At 30.0% G+C, this 18,582-nt stretch overlaps 1 long non-coding RNA gene across 1 annotated transcript; it reads right to left on the reverse strand.

The window, feature by feature from the left end:
• Positions 1-16,827: 16,827 nt before the first annotated feature.
• LOC121173848 (uncharacterized) lies at positions 16,828-17,559 on the reverse strand. The gene is made up of 3 exons (XR_005889369.1): positions 17,495-17,559; positions 17,126-17,202; positions 16,828-17,045 (listed from the first exon to the last, which is right to left on the reverse strand). It is a non-coding gene; the product is annotated as an uncharacterized lncRNA (long non-coding RNA).
• Positions 17,560-18,582: the final 1,023 nt, after the last annotated feature.

Below are 18,582 nucleotides of genomic sequence, written 5' to 3' on the forward strand. Positions count from 1 at the left end.
TGAAGACTTTATTGGTTTCAATATCATATAATTTGTAAGCTTTCTGACCAACTGGATAACCAATAAAAACACATTTGGTGGCACGAGGAGCAAACTTATGGGGTACATGAACATTTGTAGCATAAGCTAGACATTCGAAAACTCTAAGGTGGGAATAAAAGGGAACTTTTTTATAAAGTTTTTCGAAAGGAGTTTGGTGAGAAAGTATAGGTGTGGGCAACCTATTAATTATATGAACAGCAGCGGAGATACATTCTGCCCGAAAGTGTAAAGGGAGATGAGATTGAAAATGAAGAGCTCATGCTGATTCAAGGATATGTCTATGTTTGCGCTCAACCACCCCGTTTTGTTGAGGTGTGTAAATGCAAGAATGTTGATAATTAGTGCCCTGTTGGGGAAAAAAATCTCGCATAGAGAAAAACTCTCCTCCATTGTCAACCCGAATATTTGTTATTGTAGTATTGAATTGGGTTTTCACATATGAAAAAAAATTGGTTAGAAATTTTTTTGTCTCACTTTTATGATGCATTAGAAAACCCCAAGTAAAACGAGAAAAATTATCCACAATAGTCAAAAAATATTTTGCACCAAAAAGGGAAGGAACTTTGAAAGGCCCCTAAATATCACAATGTATTAATTCAAAAGGTTTATCAGAGGAAATTGAACTTGTGGAAAAAGGAAGGCTAGTTTGTTTTGCAAGAGCACAAATAGTACAATCATTATTTTGCTTGAAAGGGAAATGAAGGAGGTTTTTGGCCATAAAGTCTAATCGAGAAGAGGATAAGTGTCCTAGATGTTTATGCCACAATATACTTGAGGTGTTTGAAGTGGAGGCAGCTTTGATGGTATTTACTTTGTGTGTCTTATTCATTGAAACCAAGTAATATAGTCCATCTCGTTGTTCACCCAAACCAATCGTCATCCCCGTCATCAAATCCTACAAAATACATAATTGAGGGAAAAAGGTTAGTGAACAATTTAATTCTCTTGTGACTTGACTCATAGACATCAAATCCATCTTACAAGATGGTACCCCAAGTACATTCTTTAAACAAATAATAGGACTCAAAGGTAAATTTCCAGTAGAAATAATTGGAGCTTGATCTCCATTTGGCATAACAACTGGTTGTAAAGAAGTGTTTTCTTTACTATTCACAAGTATAGATGGAGAAGAAGTTGCACCACTATCAATTATCAACTTGGATGCGGACAGACCTGAAGAAAAAGTGACATTATTTGCCTTGAGAGCAGCTAATTGAGATGCTCCATTGTCTTGCATAATAGACAAAATTTGTTGTAATTATAATTCAATCAATCCATTCACAAGGGGCTGAACATGTGCTGATGAGACCATTCCAGGTTGATCGGAATGGTGAAGAGAGTAAGAGCTATTGGAATCAGATTTGTTTCCATCGTTAGCCATAATGGTTTAGAAAAAAAAATGTTTGAAAGGTAAAAAAATGGGAAAGAGAGAAAGCAGATCGTTATTGCTCTGATGCCATGTAAAAAATGGAAAGAGAAAATGAAAATAATTTGGTTGTATTTTCATTCAAAATCATAGAGACAATATATACACAAATACATATCTCTAATTAGATCATTTTGCTCCTATAACTCAGCAATCTATTCCTACAATCAAGTCATTCTAATATGACTGACGGTTACCATATTTAAAGCAAGAATCATGGGATACAATTAACTCTTATAATAACAAGAATTATAGAATATTGATTTTCCTAACACTTATTTATTTATTTTTTAAAAATTGGTTTTTTATATTTTAAAAATTTTGACATTATCCCTAAAGATATTTTTAGTAATATATTTTTTTTATGTTAATTTTAACTCAAACAATGTAAAACTTGTGATACCGGCGATTGTGGCTCCTTTGATTCCGTGGCAATGCAGTTTCATGTAAGGGTTCTGTCTCGTAGATCCACGATCATGGAGAGGTAATAATTGTCGACGAAGCTCACGTCAAAGAATCAGTCCGCCGACATTGTTCAGAGTGAACTCCGCTTGCATGGCTGGTGGAACGGTGGGATGATGTTACCACCGATGCATTTCACACCAAAGGAGTCATAATTGACTCACCAATGACGTAAATTTAACATTATTTAAATTAAAACTAACAAAGGACAAACATGTTACTAAAAAAATCTTTAGTAGATCATTTTAAAACTTTTAAAAGATAAGAAAGTAATTTATAACAAAGAAATAAATTAGGGAATCAAACATATCCTTAAAAAGTTAGTTTAATTGTACTTTTTACCTTCAAGTTTTTATTTTTTTATGAGCTGTACTCTTAAAAAATCAATTTAAGATATTTTATCTTTATTTTTTAAGAAATTCATAAATTTTAACTTTCATAATTTATCTGCCAATAAGCGCAAAAGTTGATGAAAAAAATGCTAAAAAACATTAAGAGTAAAATTCGTTAAAAAGTATAAAAAGTGGATGCAAAATTTGTCAACAAAATAAGAATTTGAGATTAAAAAATGTAACTATGTTACCATTAAAATAATGAAAATAAAATTTACAAATTTCTTAAAAAATAAAACTTGAAAATGTCAAATTAATTTTTAAGAAATAAAATTCGTCAAAAATTAAAAAAATTGAGGTAAAATTGCAACTAACCACAAAAAAATTTACTTTAATTCCTTAAAGTTTCTTCATTATATCAAAATTGGTTTAAATTAGTAACATGATAAACTGTTGGAGAAGTTATGTAAGTCAAAATTAATATTATTAATATAAAAAATTGACAAATTGACATATTATTTTTTCTTATATTTTAATTAATTAAATCATTTTTTCAGTGTATCTTAAATGAATATCTTAGGATTAATGTTTAATTGGAACAAAATAAAAAAAATCATATGCAAAATTGAATATAAAAAAATTATTAATTTTTGAAAATTAAAAAACTAATTATCTCTATTTTAAAATAAGTACTAAAATTATCGGTTGATTAAAATTGGAGAATCAAAGTTGTATTTAAGCTAAAACATAAGTAAGTGTTTTTTTAGATTATTATAAGATACTAAAGTAAAAAATTTAAAACAAAAAATAGCAATTGAACTAATACTTAAAATGTAAAAGAGACAAAAATTCGTTTTAATATTTCTTTATAGGATATAAATGTTAGTTTCATTGTGCTAAAAGATATGGTATTAGAATACAAATGTTATTCCAGTTTGATTTTAAAATATATATAATGAGATACAAAATTTAAAAGAGAAAAGATAGAATCAAAGCTTAATATTTTTTACTCAATAAATAAGTTATAGGATAGGATTCTGACTCAAATATAAAATACTCAAAAGATAAAACTATCTATATTTTTTTTATCTAATAGCTATATTTTCTTAACAGTGAAAAAAGAAAAACATTATCTAAATCGTTTAAAGAAAAAAAAATAAGAAAAATATAATTTGTAAGGAATAAAACAAAAAAAATTATAAGCATAAAATAAAAAAGATAAATTAGAAAGACTAAAAGTATTTAAACCTATTTCTTAATTCTCAAATTTCAAAAATACATTTTTTAGTCTTTCTTGCCAAAATTTGAGACATGGAAAATGTAAATTTTATCTGAGGAGAAAGACTAAAAAGAGCATCATTTGGATTTGAGGGACAAAAATTATAAATTTTGATTTGGGAACTAAAAAAATATAAATTTGAAGGACTACAAACATAAGGTTAAAATACAATTTAGGTCTCCTGTTTATCTAATTTTTAATTTTGTTCCCCTTTTATTTTAAAATAAAGGCATTTAATTTCAATTTTCAAAAATTCATAATTTTAGTTCAATTCTCATTTTTTTCTTTATATTTATTTTTTCTTATATTTTAATTAATTAAATTATTTTTTCAATGTATCTTAAATGAATATGTTAGGATTAATGTTTAATTGGAACAAAATAAAAAAAAAATCACATGCAAAATTGAATATCAAACAAAAATTATTAATTTTTGAAAATTAAAAAAATAATTTATCTCTATTTTAAAATGAGCACTAAAATTATCAGTTGACTAAAATAGGATAATCAAAGTTGTATTTTAGCTAAAATATAATTAAGTATTTTTTTAGATTATTATAATATTAGTGTGAAAATATTTATTAGTTTTATTGATGATTAATTATTGATGAAAAATCTGACTAATTACTTAGTCGTGCACTAATTAATTGTCACGACTAATTAATTGTCAAAAAAATCTTATATCTACTGTGTATGCTTATTTAGTTTACCGTTGTGTAAAAAAAAAAAAAGTTTACCGGTTATTAATCTTTTGACATTATGAATATTTTTTTTACTACGCAAGACACGTGATAATATTTTTTGAAACACCGTCAAATTTATATATTATAGGTCATAGGTAATTACAAATGATAATTTACGCAATTGCCTATTAAAACCTTTAGTTCTTTTAAAATTTTTCTTTTTAAATATGATATTTTATTTTTAAAATTAAAATTTTTAAATATAAAGATAAATATATAATAATCAATTAATAAATACATTCAAATATTCATTAATAACATATGCCCATTTTATGCTAGCAACTTTACTCAATCTAGATTGCAAAGCATTTCTGAGGTCTAGTGCCGATAAAACTAAAGCCAAACTCTCTTCTTAGAAGGATTTGTTGGAATTTTAGAGGATCCTTATAGAATACCACTAAGAACACATTATGCTAGATTATCAAGAAGAGACCACTAGGAACACATTATGTTAGATTATCAAGAAGAGTTTTAGGAAAACCTGAATCCATAATGAATGATCAAACAAATGCAACGGAATATGAATCCGTAGGTGATTTCTGATCTATGTACTCTTCTTAAGATCTGTTACAGAATAGATAACCGGTTAATAGTGTAACCGGTAATTTCATGGTTCTTCCTCAATCGAACCTCTTTATTCCTTAATAGGACCTTCATAACTCTTGAGATGGGGAGAAGAAAAATTATATATGACAACACGGTATATTGGGAACCATAGACTTCTTATAGCGTATTAACCTAATAGGGTTTTCATTATCCCCTAATGGGCCAACACTTACATTGTTCATTTAAGTTCATATCCTTTGATTTAGTTATCTTACAGGCTCACTTAATTGTATCACACAAAATAAAACTCATTAATGATAAAAATGATAAATAGTTAATATAATTGTCTTATAATATTAGTCCACATTAATTATTGGAATAGAAAATTTCAACAATCTCCCACTTGCGCTACATATTGTAACAATTATATAAAAAATCCTTAAGCGCGCATCTGTATGTTATTTACCTTTAGACTTTCACCTTAACAACCTGGTTCATTTCATGTATCAATAATGAAATCAATGCGTCTTTCATCACTACAACAAATGTAACTAGATCCCAATGACCACCACATCAATACACTCAATGACATAGGTCAATATGGATAAGTAACATGGAAATTACATCCAATGTGATCTCAGTCAAGCCTATTTCCAATTGGTCCAAACTTTATTCTTTATAGAGATCTATCCAAACACAACATAAATATTGCAAACAAAACAAGCTTATAATGAAATGATAAACTTCAACTTTATTTCTGCAGAAAACCCAAACAACAAAATGTTTGTAAATCATAAGATATATAACATAAGTAAGACTCCCACTAAACTAAGGTATTATCAGGAATTACACCCATATGAGTAGTGTGCTCATGAAAAACTTTAAGTGTCATACCTTTAGCAAGTTGATCAGCTAGCATGGAATGAGTTCTTATATGTTCTATATGAATCTATATTTTCTGAATCCTTTATTTAGCAACCAAATAGTTTATGTCAACAAACTTTTACTTGGTTGAATCCTTAATAATACCGCTAAGATATTGTTCCAATAAACATCCGATAACTACTTAATGTTAGCGACAATAGGCAAACCAGTTACAATAATGTAGCAATCATAAATTCTTGTATGATGTCTATAGCAAAATATTAACTTCAACACGGTTAAATGTGGATCCTTATGTGGAGTGATTGCTATTAAGACATTTTGAAAAAATCGAAGTCAGAATACCCAATGATCTCTAAACTTCTAGACTTTTGATATGAAAATATGTAGTTTCTTGTTCTCTTCAATTAACGCATAATGCACTTTACTACTTTCTAGTATTGCATACCAAGATTACTCATATATCACCTTAGGACTCCCACAAAAAATTATTCCAGGACAATAAAAAAAATAAACTTAAGCATACATGATAAATTGTAATATAACTATTTTGCAATAATAAGTCGTATGATGATAGTAGGATGTCATCAACATATAATACAAAAATAATAAATTTACTCTCATTGAACTTTTAGTATATGCAATCATCAACCAAATTTACCTCAACACCATAAGAAGTAATCTTGATGAATTTGGCAATACCATAGATGAGAGACTTGTTTAAAAGCATAAATGAATTTCTTTAGTTTGCATACCATAGATTTTAGATAATCTTAAACAAGGTTTTTCTGGTTGCACCGTATAAATTTTTCCATCAATGTTTTCATTTAGAAACGTAATCCTTACATTCATCTATGCAAAACAATTATAAAACAATGATCTACAATATCATTATAGTCCTAAGAAAGTCTTTCTAAGAAATCAGAGAGAAAATCTCTTTGTGATCAATGTCTTCCTTCTTGTAAAACTTTCGATGACAAGATAAACTTTATATATCTCAATATTACCCATTGAATCTCTTTCGACTATAGATATTTACCTACAACTTATGGGTTTCATACTTTCAAGCAATTTGACGATATCCCAAATGTCATGTTTAACCATCGGTTTTATTAGATCATTTATGACATCAATCCACTTGAGAGTTAGAGTATAACATGACTTGACTAAGGTCAATTAGACCTTCTTAGTCAACCTAATGTCATATTCATGTTCTTCAAGAAATATGACATAATCATATCAAATTATATTTTCCTTTTCTCTAGTGGATCTTCTTAATGACACTTCTTGAGGTTATTGAGTTTGAACTTTAGGTGGTTCTTGAGAGGAAATCTTAATGTTGTCTTGTCTTTTTAATAATGTTAGGAGTAACATCATTATTTAATTACCATATCCATTTCTTGAACAATGGTAAATACAAAGGCTTATCTATTATCAATAACAAGTTATTCTTTAAAGATAACATTCCTTATGTTTCCTTCCCCTCCAAGCTCAATTTCCTCAAGGAATCTTGCACTTCTCAAACATAATCTTAAAGTGGAATTGTAAAACTTATACATGCGAGAGCTTTAAATGTAATAAAAAAATTATAACTAATTATCTTTAAGTCCAACTTACCTTTATGCAACCTATAAGACATTACTTCGACTAAACATCTCTAAATGTGTATATGCCTAATGTTGGAATTTTCCTGACTCATACCTATAGGGTAGTGACTACTTTAATTGGTACCCTAAAATGATATAAATTGTATTCTTTAATGTCTTTCCCCAAAGCAACTTTGGTAGAGAAGAATTAAACTTTTTACCATATTTGTAGAAGTCTAATTTCATCATTCTATAACTTTGTTCATGCTAGATTTGTCTAACATTACATGTTGTAAAACAATTTCACAATTTTTGAAGAAAACACATGGGAGATTCCAAACATTGTATCTTATGTCATTTATACCATAGTATTTCCCACGATCACATTTGACAATCTTAATTTTTTTTTCTTTTTCTTAGTTGAAGTTCAACTTCATCTTTGAAAGACTAAATGTCTAGAGACCAAAACTTTACATAATTTAAATAAAGAGGAATCATCTATGAATATACTAAAATACATTTGTTCATTCCATGAATTCATAAGAAATAAAATACAAATATATGCATGTATTAGTTCTAAGACATCCTTATTTCTTTCAGCATCTGAATTCCATTTTGTTTGTTTATTTTCCCTTTATATACTCAATATAGACGATAAGGTTCAACCAATATAAAGGATCCAAAATTTCCTATAACACAAGCATCCAAATTCTCTATTAAGAGATATGACTTAAGCACTTATGTTATAAAGTAACGAAATTCTCATTTAATTTTAAGTTTTGTACCACCCAAAAAATGTTTGCAATAGGAACACTGAAATATCCATAAAAAAACTCATAACTTGCAATATTTGAATCACACGAGAGACTAACTATATTATTTCTAATTGAACAAAAATAACTGAATTTGTCAAAATTAGAAATAAAATTTAGTTTAATAAATAACTCAATATATGTCTCAACCAAATTAAAATGAAATTGAGTTTTTTAAAACAACATGAAAGTTCTGATAGCTTCAACTATAACTTTATGTCATCGCCCACATAGAAGAATCTTTCATTATCACTTGGCGGATGACTCCATAGGTAGTATCGTATAGACATGCTTTTGTGAGTAGTAGAACCAAAATCTACCCACTAATGTCCTTCAGTACAAAACTAAATTAACTTTAAAACAAAAAAAATGAGAAGTTTACTATTTTCACATACTAAATAGTGTAAATGAGACCTTTTTTTATATGCCTCATCTTACAAAAGCAAAAAAGAAATTTCTTATATTGTTCTCTTGTTTCTTCTCTAGAAAAAAAATAAATTATACAATATGTTCAACTTTCAACCGACTCCTCTCAAACTCTAAATTTTATACATGCAACTTTGAGATTTAAATAATGAGTAATTTAAACCATAATAGTAACAACAACAATAATTAAAGAAGAGAACAATAAACATACAATGCACAAATAATCTTTATGGTAAATTTCAAGACCCAAACAAGATACCTAGCGCACGATTAATCTTCAATCTTTGGATTGAAAAAGACTAACTGCAAGTGGTACTCTTAACACATCGATCAAACATTGGTGATAAGTTCTGTCAAATAAAGGTTGTCTTTAGACACTCCATTGCTCACATGAAAAACTTATATGATGATTACTCCAGTCAAATCATGATTGTCTTTGAACATTTCATTATTCACATGGAAAATCACATTATTTAAAATTACCACATGTTTACCATCGCAAGCATGTAATTGTTCTGCCCAATTATATCTTCCTTTGGGCCGAACACAATTCGCATGAATAATTTCATGCAACATCCATGTAAATTTAATCAAATCAACTTACGTAACAGAGATTACTTTGACAACATGTTGTTTCAATTAATTTAACCAAAACATACAAAACAATTTAATATAATAAATAGGAGGTCATAAAATTACACAACTTTCACATATAATTTAGTTATATAAAATATATATAACAGAATATGCAAATATTTTGTAGAACAGACCCATCACAAGATACCTAGCACAACATTAATTCCTAGAGAAATTAATTTGTAATTGGTACTCTCAACACAATGATCAAATATTGACAATAAATTCTGTCAAATAATAGCTTTTCTTTGGACTGACTATTATTCACATGAAAATACCTTTATAATTGTCACACATTTATCATCATAGGTACAAAATCTTATTTTGCCAAATTGTGTCTTCCTTTTAGCCAAACACAATTCGCATAAATAATTTCATACAAAATCTATGCAATTTTAATTAAATCAATTTTCACAATAGGGATTACTTTTGTAATATATCGTGTCAATCAATTTAATTAAAAAACACTAAACCTACAACTAAATGAGAAATATCTGTTATGGCTAAATTTACACTCAATCATGATAGCAAAAAAATATAAAACATTAATTACGGCAAGTAAATATCATATCTTTAAATTATATTTAATGTTATCATTGATTTATACTTAAAATATCCCAAGTAAATATTGCATTCATAAATAAAGTTATAACAAATTTATGAAAGGAATTAAAAAAATCATGTATAAATTCCTAAAAGAAATCTTTAAAAGATTTTATATAAATAAAAAAAATAATAAGATTATTCATAAAAAATATTTCCTTGGTACTGATTTATGTTTGTAATGTTTGTATAATGCACCTTGGAAACTGGAAAAACTTTACGTCATCTTTAATTTTAATTTGCTCCCACGTTAGAAAATCAGAGTTATATAAATAAAATATATAATAATATTTCTCCTTTAATTTATTAGCATTACAAGAAATGTGAAACACAAATTTTATCCAAAAGGAAGTGAATCAAACCAATACATGATTAGATGGCGTTAAAAGTCAATTGTCAGAAACCAAGATCAGGAAAACAGCAAAGCAACATTAATTTTTTTTTTGACGAAATAGAAAAACAACCCAATTTCTACAAATCAGTCTATTGCAAAAAAAACTTTAATTCCCAATAATCTAATAGTAATGATGGTTTTGATACCACTTGTTGGAATTTTAGAGGATCCTTATAAAATACCAATATAACCACTAGGAACATATTACGTTAGATTATCAAGAAAAGTTTTAGGAATACCTGGATCCATAATAATTGATCAAACATATGCAATGAAATCTGAATTCGTAGGTGATTTTTGATCTATTTATTCTTCTTAGGATCTGTTACGGAATCAGATAACTGTTAACAGCGTAACCGGTGACTTCATGGTTCTCTCTCAATCCGAATCTCTTTATTCCTTAATAGAACATTCATAACTCTTTAGATAGGGAGAAAAAAAATTATATGTGATGACTTGGTATATTGGGAACATAGTCTTAGTGTATTAACCTAATAGGGTTCTCATGATCCCTTAATGGACACACACTAACATATGCTCATTTAAGTTCATATTCTCTAATTTAGTTGTCTAAGAGGCTTATTTAATTTGATCACATAAAATAAAATTTATTAATAATAAATAGTTAATATAATTGTCTTATAATATTAGCTCATATTAATTATTGGAATAGAAAATTCCAATCGGTTCATATGCTCTCTATTATAGGTCGTGTGCAATGGGTTAAGTCTGTTATCCAGGGAATGTTGAATTTTAGCATTCATGTTATCCAGGATGTTGAATTTTAGCATTCATGTTATCCAGGGAATGTTGATTTTTAGCATTCATATTTATTCCTGGCCAACTTCCCTTCTCAAGCTTATTAACAACTGGATGTGCAATTTTGTTTGGGCTGGTGACCCCGATGCGCAAAAAATTACTATTCTCATCAATGAAGCTGCTGTGTTAAAACTTTGTTGGGACGTATTAACTTCTTCTAGCCAATGGGCTTCTTTCTGTCCAGCCCGTTTCCTGAGGCATGATTCTCACAAATATATCAAATCATTCATTTGGCCAGGTATCAACAACAAAATGAGTCTTGTTAAGCTTCACTCCTCCCGGATAATTGGATATGGTAAAAGTATGAAGTTCTGGAGCAATAAATGGTTGTCTGAAATAATAGCAGATGCCTTAAATTTGCCCGCTGAGGTCAGATTCTCTCTCAAAGCCACTGTCAGTGATTTTTAAATAGATAGAGCTTGGCACATTCCGGCTTTTATCATGGATCATGTTCCTGCTGGTTTAGCAGCCGAAATTGTTTTACTAGACTTCCCAACTTGTCCCAGGCCTGATGAGATAATCTAGCAGCATTAATATTAATTCGGACTCAAGTTGTCTCTCTTTCAAGCTTGCTTTTAATTTCCTACGTCGGTGTCTCCCTAATGCTTCTTAGGGTTCCAAGATTTGAAGTGCTGCCATGCATTCCCCCTTCTAAGTCCTTTCTCTTGTGGAGGATATTTCATAACCGAATGCCTACTGATGAAAATCTTATTAAGAGGGGTTGCACTATCGTCTCTTGGTGTAGCCTTTGCTGCTCCACTTCTAAAACCACCCATCACCTCTTTTTTGATTGTGCATTTTGCGAAAAATCTTTGTGCTTGGCTTCCCAGCAAGCTTCAGTGTTGTATTAATTTATCTTCTATGCATACTGTTCTTTCTTGCTGTGAATCTTTCTCTAGCAGCTAGGTACAGGACGTCGCCTTGGCTTCCATAGCTAACACTATTTGGGCGATTTAGTTTGCTAGAAACAACAGTCGTTTTCAAGATACAAGCATCACCTTCTTGGTTGCCACTCAATTGATATCTGCAGCAACCACTCTCTCTGGAAATATCTCTAAAGGCTCTATGAAAATCCTCAATTGATGAATTCATTGTTCTAAAGAATTACTCTATTTTGTGCCACCCTCCGAAGGGCAATCAGATTCGGCAAATCTATTGGTACCCTCCGCTTCATGGATGGGTTAAAGGTATGGCGTTGCCTAGAGTCATCCTAGCTTGGCTGCCCGCGGGGGTTAGTTTCGAAATTACTTGGGAAGAGCAATTGGTAGCTTTGTAGTCATCTTGGTAATTCAACAACTTTTGTCGTTGAGCTTTGGGGGGCTATTTTGTCTATCGAGATTGCTTGGGAAAAAAGGATGGATTCTTTTTTGGTTAGAATGTGATTCCACATTGGTTGTTCAATCTTTTTCTAAGCCATCCTTGGTTCCTTGGAGACTATAAAATCGTTGGCTCAATTGTCTTGATCTGGTTTCTAAAATGCAGTTTCGCGTTTCCCACATTTGTAGAGAAGGGAATTCTTGCGCGGGCAAGTTAGCTAGCTATCCATGGTTTAATTGTTAGCACCCTTCTTGGTGGGATTCTATTCCTACTTTTTGTATGGTTGATTATATGCACAATAGGTTAGGTCCACCTAATTACAGATTTGGTTGATTCCTCCTTCCATGGGTTTTGGTATAATCCCCCCATGTTTTATGTTTCCTTTTATCTTCATCTATAATACTTTGGCTATTTGAGGGTGTGTGGGGGAAATGATTGTCAATATATAGCTGGGATGCACATCCTTTTTCATGACGGTTTTTAGCCTTTTTCTAAAAAATGATATTATCTAAAAAATACCCTTCAATCAATTAATTGTAATTCTATTTTGAATGACTTTTTTTATTCTTGAAAACAAGTTTCAATGAAAACAATATGGGGTCATCCCAGGAAGGGTGTGCAAATCAAGCAGGTCATGTGGCATGCGCCCTTGACAGGTTGGGTTAAAGCTAACACTAATCGTGCAACTAAGGGGTGCTCGAGTGCTGCTAGGTGTGGGGGCATATATATTCAAAAATAATAAGGCAACCTTTCCATGGTGGTTATGCTGCAAATATGGGCATTCAAAAGTTTTTATTTGCTGAGCTCATGGGAGCTATTCTGGCTATTAAAATAGCTATTAAGAATCAGTGTTTGGCTAGAGTGTGATTCAATTTTGGTAGTGCATACATTCCAAAACTTAAACTTGGTTCCTTATAAATTGAGAAACAGATGGATTAATTGCATAGAAAAAAAATATATACATTTTTTAGTTGGTCATATTTATAGAGAGGACAACATTTTTGCAGACCTATTTGTCTTCCATGCAACATCTATTATTGGTCTCAGCTGATGGGATTCTGTGTCAATCTCTTCTTTTGTAGAAGTAAAGTTTTATAAGAATAGAGATGAATTATCAAACTATAGGTTCAAATTGTTGTTTTGTTTACACTGGTTTAGTTTTGCCCCCATGCCTTGTACCTTCTCTCTTTCTCTATTGTTAATGCAATTTCTTTGGTTTGATTTCTAGTTGGTACCATCTTAGTTGGGATTAGTCTACCTTTCTTTGCGGTAGCAAGTCTTCCTTTTTCTTAAAAAAAGACACTTAAGGAAAAAGTTTATTTCTTAAATGTAAATAGAAAAATTAAATGATATTAACTAAAAAAATTATTGTAAAAGTTAATTAATTTTTCTTATATTTAGGTTTTAAGAAAGTATTATAAAATATATACACTTTTTAGTTGAAAGGTATGTTTAAAATATGCTGATGATTTATATAAAGGTTATCTTTAATTGTAATTTACCTAATTTACGTAGGAGTTGGTCCCCTAGCTAAGAAAAGTAAGTATAGTGAATGCCAATACACATAGAAGACTATGAATCAAATTATAAGCGCGCGTGCTGACAGTGTCATCCCAATCAATTGCAAAAAACTAACAAAATAATCAAGTAGCTCATAATTATTTGAATTTCTAAGAAAGCTCACAATCAAGTGGTATGGATCAATATTGCAATTATAACTATAAGGCGAACGAACTGCTCTGTTCATATATCATTTTAAAAAAGAAAATAATAATTATGAGTCTTTAAGGTTATCAAACTTGAGAATTTACACAGACTTGTGTTAGAATTTTATAGACTCGACTCGTGGGCTCAAGTTGTAGACTCTTAAAAGTCTATTTCATATGAAAATAATAATAAAATATTTATAAATAACATACTAATTAAACATTTCAATAATATAATAAAGCAAAACAGTAAATAAAAAAGTCTAGAATATTTAAATAACCAAGCCTAATAATAATGCATCACTACTAGATAATAACTTGCAATCGTTATAGTAATGGTAGATCATTCTCATCGAGACTTTGATATTAGTAGAGAACAAGAGTTTAATATTATTAAAGATGAGAATTCTGTAGTTGAGAATAATACACTAAATAAAAGTATGTTAAATGCTAAACAGATAAAAAATAATAAAAAATTACTTATATTTTGATCTAAATTTTTTAACTTACTAATTCGTTCACTTTGTGATAAATTAGAGTCTACCGAGTTTACTATATGGAGTTTGTTCAGAGTTCACTAAAAAAAAGAGTTTATTCAAGAGTCAACTCGCAGAGAATGAGTCTAAATTCGTAAAAATTAACGAGTTAACTCGAGAGTTTGATGAGCATGTGAGCCTCAATTAGAGATGGTTTTATAAATTTGATCTTGGGCTATATCTTAGACAGTTAGACTGGTATCTCAGATTATACAAAGCTCGATCGTGATGGTTATGCTCTTGTGATTATGATACATAATATGCGTGGAGGAACACGTGAATGAATTTTCCATTTTTTGGGCAAGTGTTATCTTATCTGTGTGCCGTTTCTCTTCCAGGAAAAGGAGACATCGAGAAAATGAACATGAACCCGTGGAAGAGATAATACGTACCATCACAAATCAGACAATACGTAACATGATGCAATAAGTATTTCTAAAATCTAAGTGATAACACTGATACTTCTTGTTAGCGTGTAAGTGTGTAACTTACCAACGCATTGAGAAAGCGCGTCATCAAAGCCGCGAAAACATGAGGTGCGAGTGGCGACCCACTGGCTAGCAGAAGAAGACATTTCGTTATCCCTGCGCGAAAAGAGAGCCTCTAGGCAGCTTTTTCCAGCGCAATTGATGCTCAACAGAATCTGTTATGTTTAAAAATGTTGCATGCATCACTCTACTATCTAACCGTATCATTGGAGGGAAAAAGTTGGAAGTGAGATAAAGTGTGATTCCTATTAGGGTGAAAATGACAAGAATTGATTTTTTTCTCTTTTTGAACGGTTGGAAACTGGAATTCAATACATGAGCAAAACTCTCAATCAAATAAGCTAAACTTCCTAATAACAAAAATTGATTTCAATTACAGTTAAATTTGATTTTATAAAAATATATTTGTTTACGTATTAAATTTATGCTAAGTTTTTTTTTTAAAAAATACATTTAAGATAAAAGTTTCCAAACAATTATTAATTTATTTAAAAATTAATTTTAACTGTTTTTTTAACTAATTTCATTTAAAATTAATTTTACTAACTCATACCTAAACACATATTAAGTATAATACATAATATGATATTGACGTAAGGAAAAAAAATAAAAATAAAAAGTTGATAAAGTGTTTATAAAATAAACATATTCATTAATAACCCATCACTTATTATATATTTACAATATTCTATCTTTTCTCTCTTTCTCTCTATACATTAAATTATATTTAATTTCTGTGGATTTTTTTCTAAGCTTATTAGACAATCTCCTTTCTTATGACTAATAGTCATAAAAATATCTATAATGTATAGTTGTATTGATGAGGTATTTATCTTAGTTTTTTTAGTCTTATAATTCTATATAAATTTAAACACTACACAAAAATTCACATCAATACTAAAGTTATTAAGGAAAGTGCATAACTTAATTTTGTAGGTCATACAATATTTGAAAAATATATTATTTATGGTATATATGTTTTAAACAATGATGTTTATATAAACAACTCTATCTCATCTACTCCAATGAATAAAAATTTAAGTAAAATTGCCTAAAGTTAAACAACTCATGTAAGTACTCCTATTAGAGATACTCTAAGGTGGGTTGTCCATTATTTGGCAACACAGGTCATGCCTCCATACACGGTAGTTATCATCCATGAAACAAAGTAAGACCCATACAAATTTTTTGCTTTTTCTTTTCCACAATTGCCTTCTTCTACAACTTGTTCATCTTCATTTTACGTTTTTTCAACTACTTTAGCAACCATTCGGTGAAGCACATCCAAATCACCATTCTTCACACCAGCCCACCTAAAATATGAACAATGCATTCCCCTCTCACAACTAGAAAAATGGCTTTTTACGACGGTTAATAAGTGCTTTTAACGACGGTTGTAAACCGTCGTTGTATATAACGTCGTTGAAACGCAATTGCTTTTTATGACGGTTATTATAACAACCGTCTTTGAAAGTGAAAAATTTTCAAAGACGGTTATTACATAATAACCGCCTTTGAATGTTACGTCTGGTCGACATTCAAAGACGGTTATTACATAATAACCGCCTTTGAATGTTACATCTCCTCGAGATTCAAAGACGGTTATTATGTAATAACCGCCTTTGAATGTTACATCTCCTCGAGATTCAAAGACGGTTATTATGTAATAACCGCCTTTGAATGCAGTGTCTGATTTTTTGAATTCAAGGTATTTATTCCCTGGCAGAGGCTATGACTGAGAGTCTGAGACAACTTAATTTTAGCATTTGTAAAAACACACCATCACCAGACAAAATTAGGAAGCTCTGAAATAATGGAATATCCTATCAAACCAAACTACCAAAGGTATCCCAACATGAAAATTAGCAAATATGGCATCCATTTGAAGACAGACACAAACAAATAGATTGAAACACAAGTAAACCTGTTTTGAATTCACTTCTTGGTCCTCTTTGGGCTTGTCACTCATCACTTTCAACTGCAACTGCAACAAAGCCCTTTGCCTGTCTTCCTGCAATATATTCCAAAGAATAAATATAATAATAAAAATTATGACAAGAAATTAATTTATCATATCAGGGTATTCCATACTTTGGATTTTTGAAGATGCAACTCCTCTTCCAGCTTCTGACACTCATCTTCAAGTTCACACCTCAATGCTTTGATCTCTAGACCACATAGTCATAGAGAATTTCGTACCATGTCATTAACAAACTATCCAAAAAGCTCAAGCTGCTAGGTAACGATACATGAATGACTTTATATTGCATCTCTAACAAATACTAATCAGATAGTAACTTTATTTAAAAAAATGGTTTTTTCAATTAATTAGAACATTAAGTAATTAAAAATATAACTAAAGACAAATCAGAACACTTATGATCCCATGTAATAGAATGCAATGATAGAATATTTCTAAGCAGCCAATAATTTCAAATTCAAGACTTTTTCTATGCTTACGAGCAACGTGTGTTCATCTTCAATGCGCATCAACTGCTGCCTTTGTTCTTCTTTGCATTCTTCAATTTTTTGGCCACACTTTGCCTCAATTTCTGCAATGGCTTTGTCAGCCTATAAAGGTTCAAATTAATTAGAAACATGTTGATGGAAATTACTCCTCAAGCCATGACTTGATTGGTCCTCGTGTCTTGGTTGGAATTAAATGCAATTACAAGTATACAACCTATAACTTTTTTTTAATCAATTAGAATATTACTAAGCAAATATTTTTGCCACTGGGATGTGATCATAGAGTATAAAGCTTTTCTATCAAAATATTCTTGATTCAAAAGTAATGTGTACGTACAATGAATCTTGATTCAAAAATATTCTTCACAAACTGCAAAACTACAAACAAAATTTATACACAGAACACATTAGCACATCACGTACATTGTCTTTTGTTTTTTCTTTTATCTAGGAAGGGAGGGACAGAGGAGGCAAGTGATTAGAAGGATACAACCAACAACACTACCTGTGCAGAGCTGCTTGCCTTATCTTTAATGCTCCGGAGCTGTTCCAGTGCGTGGATATTATTCGAATGAGAAGATATGAAATTCATATACATTGAATTCCTTGATGTTGCATGGAAGTGGTCACAGAACTGCTCAAACAACAGATAAAGCTCCGTTTACTGCCTAAAAAAACCAGATTATTTCTATAATTTATTCATAAATAATGAAGTCTGTTTACTTCTTGAGTCTGATATGACAATCCTCTATTTCATGCATCAAATTTTCCTGCATTTGGCTAATAAAAACTATTTTGAGCCGCACAAAAGAAAAAAGAAACAGTGTACATCTAAGTGTAAGGTGTCAAACTAGAAATATACCTACTAGAGTCTCTCGACCACAGGATTTGACCTTGATTTTGCAAACTCCACTCAAAAATCTGACAACAAAGAATAAATTAATATAAATGTACAACCCATTTCACAAGCTGGAATAACATTAAATTTATAATACTTGCCTTCCCATCAGAGCCCAGGCTAAAAATGCTAGTCTCATCTGGTCCAAACAGAATTGAACTGATGGAAGAATCATGTGCAG

The sequence above is a fragment of the Glycine max genome, chromosome 17 (genome assembly GCF_000004515.6).
Source record: "Glycine max cultivar Williams 82 chromosome 17, Glycine_max_v4.0, whole genome shotgun sequence".
Lineage (NCBI taxonomy): Eukaryota > Viridiplantae > Streptophyta > Magnoliopsida > Fabales > Fabaceae > Glycine > Glycine max.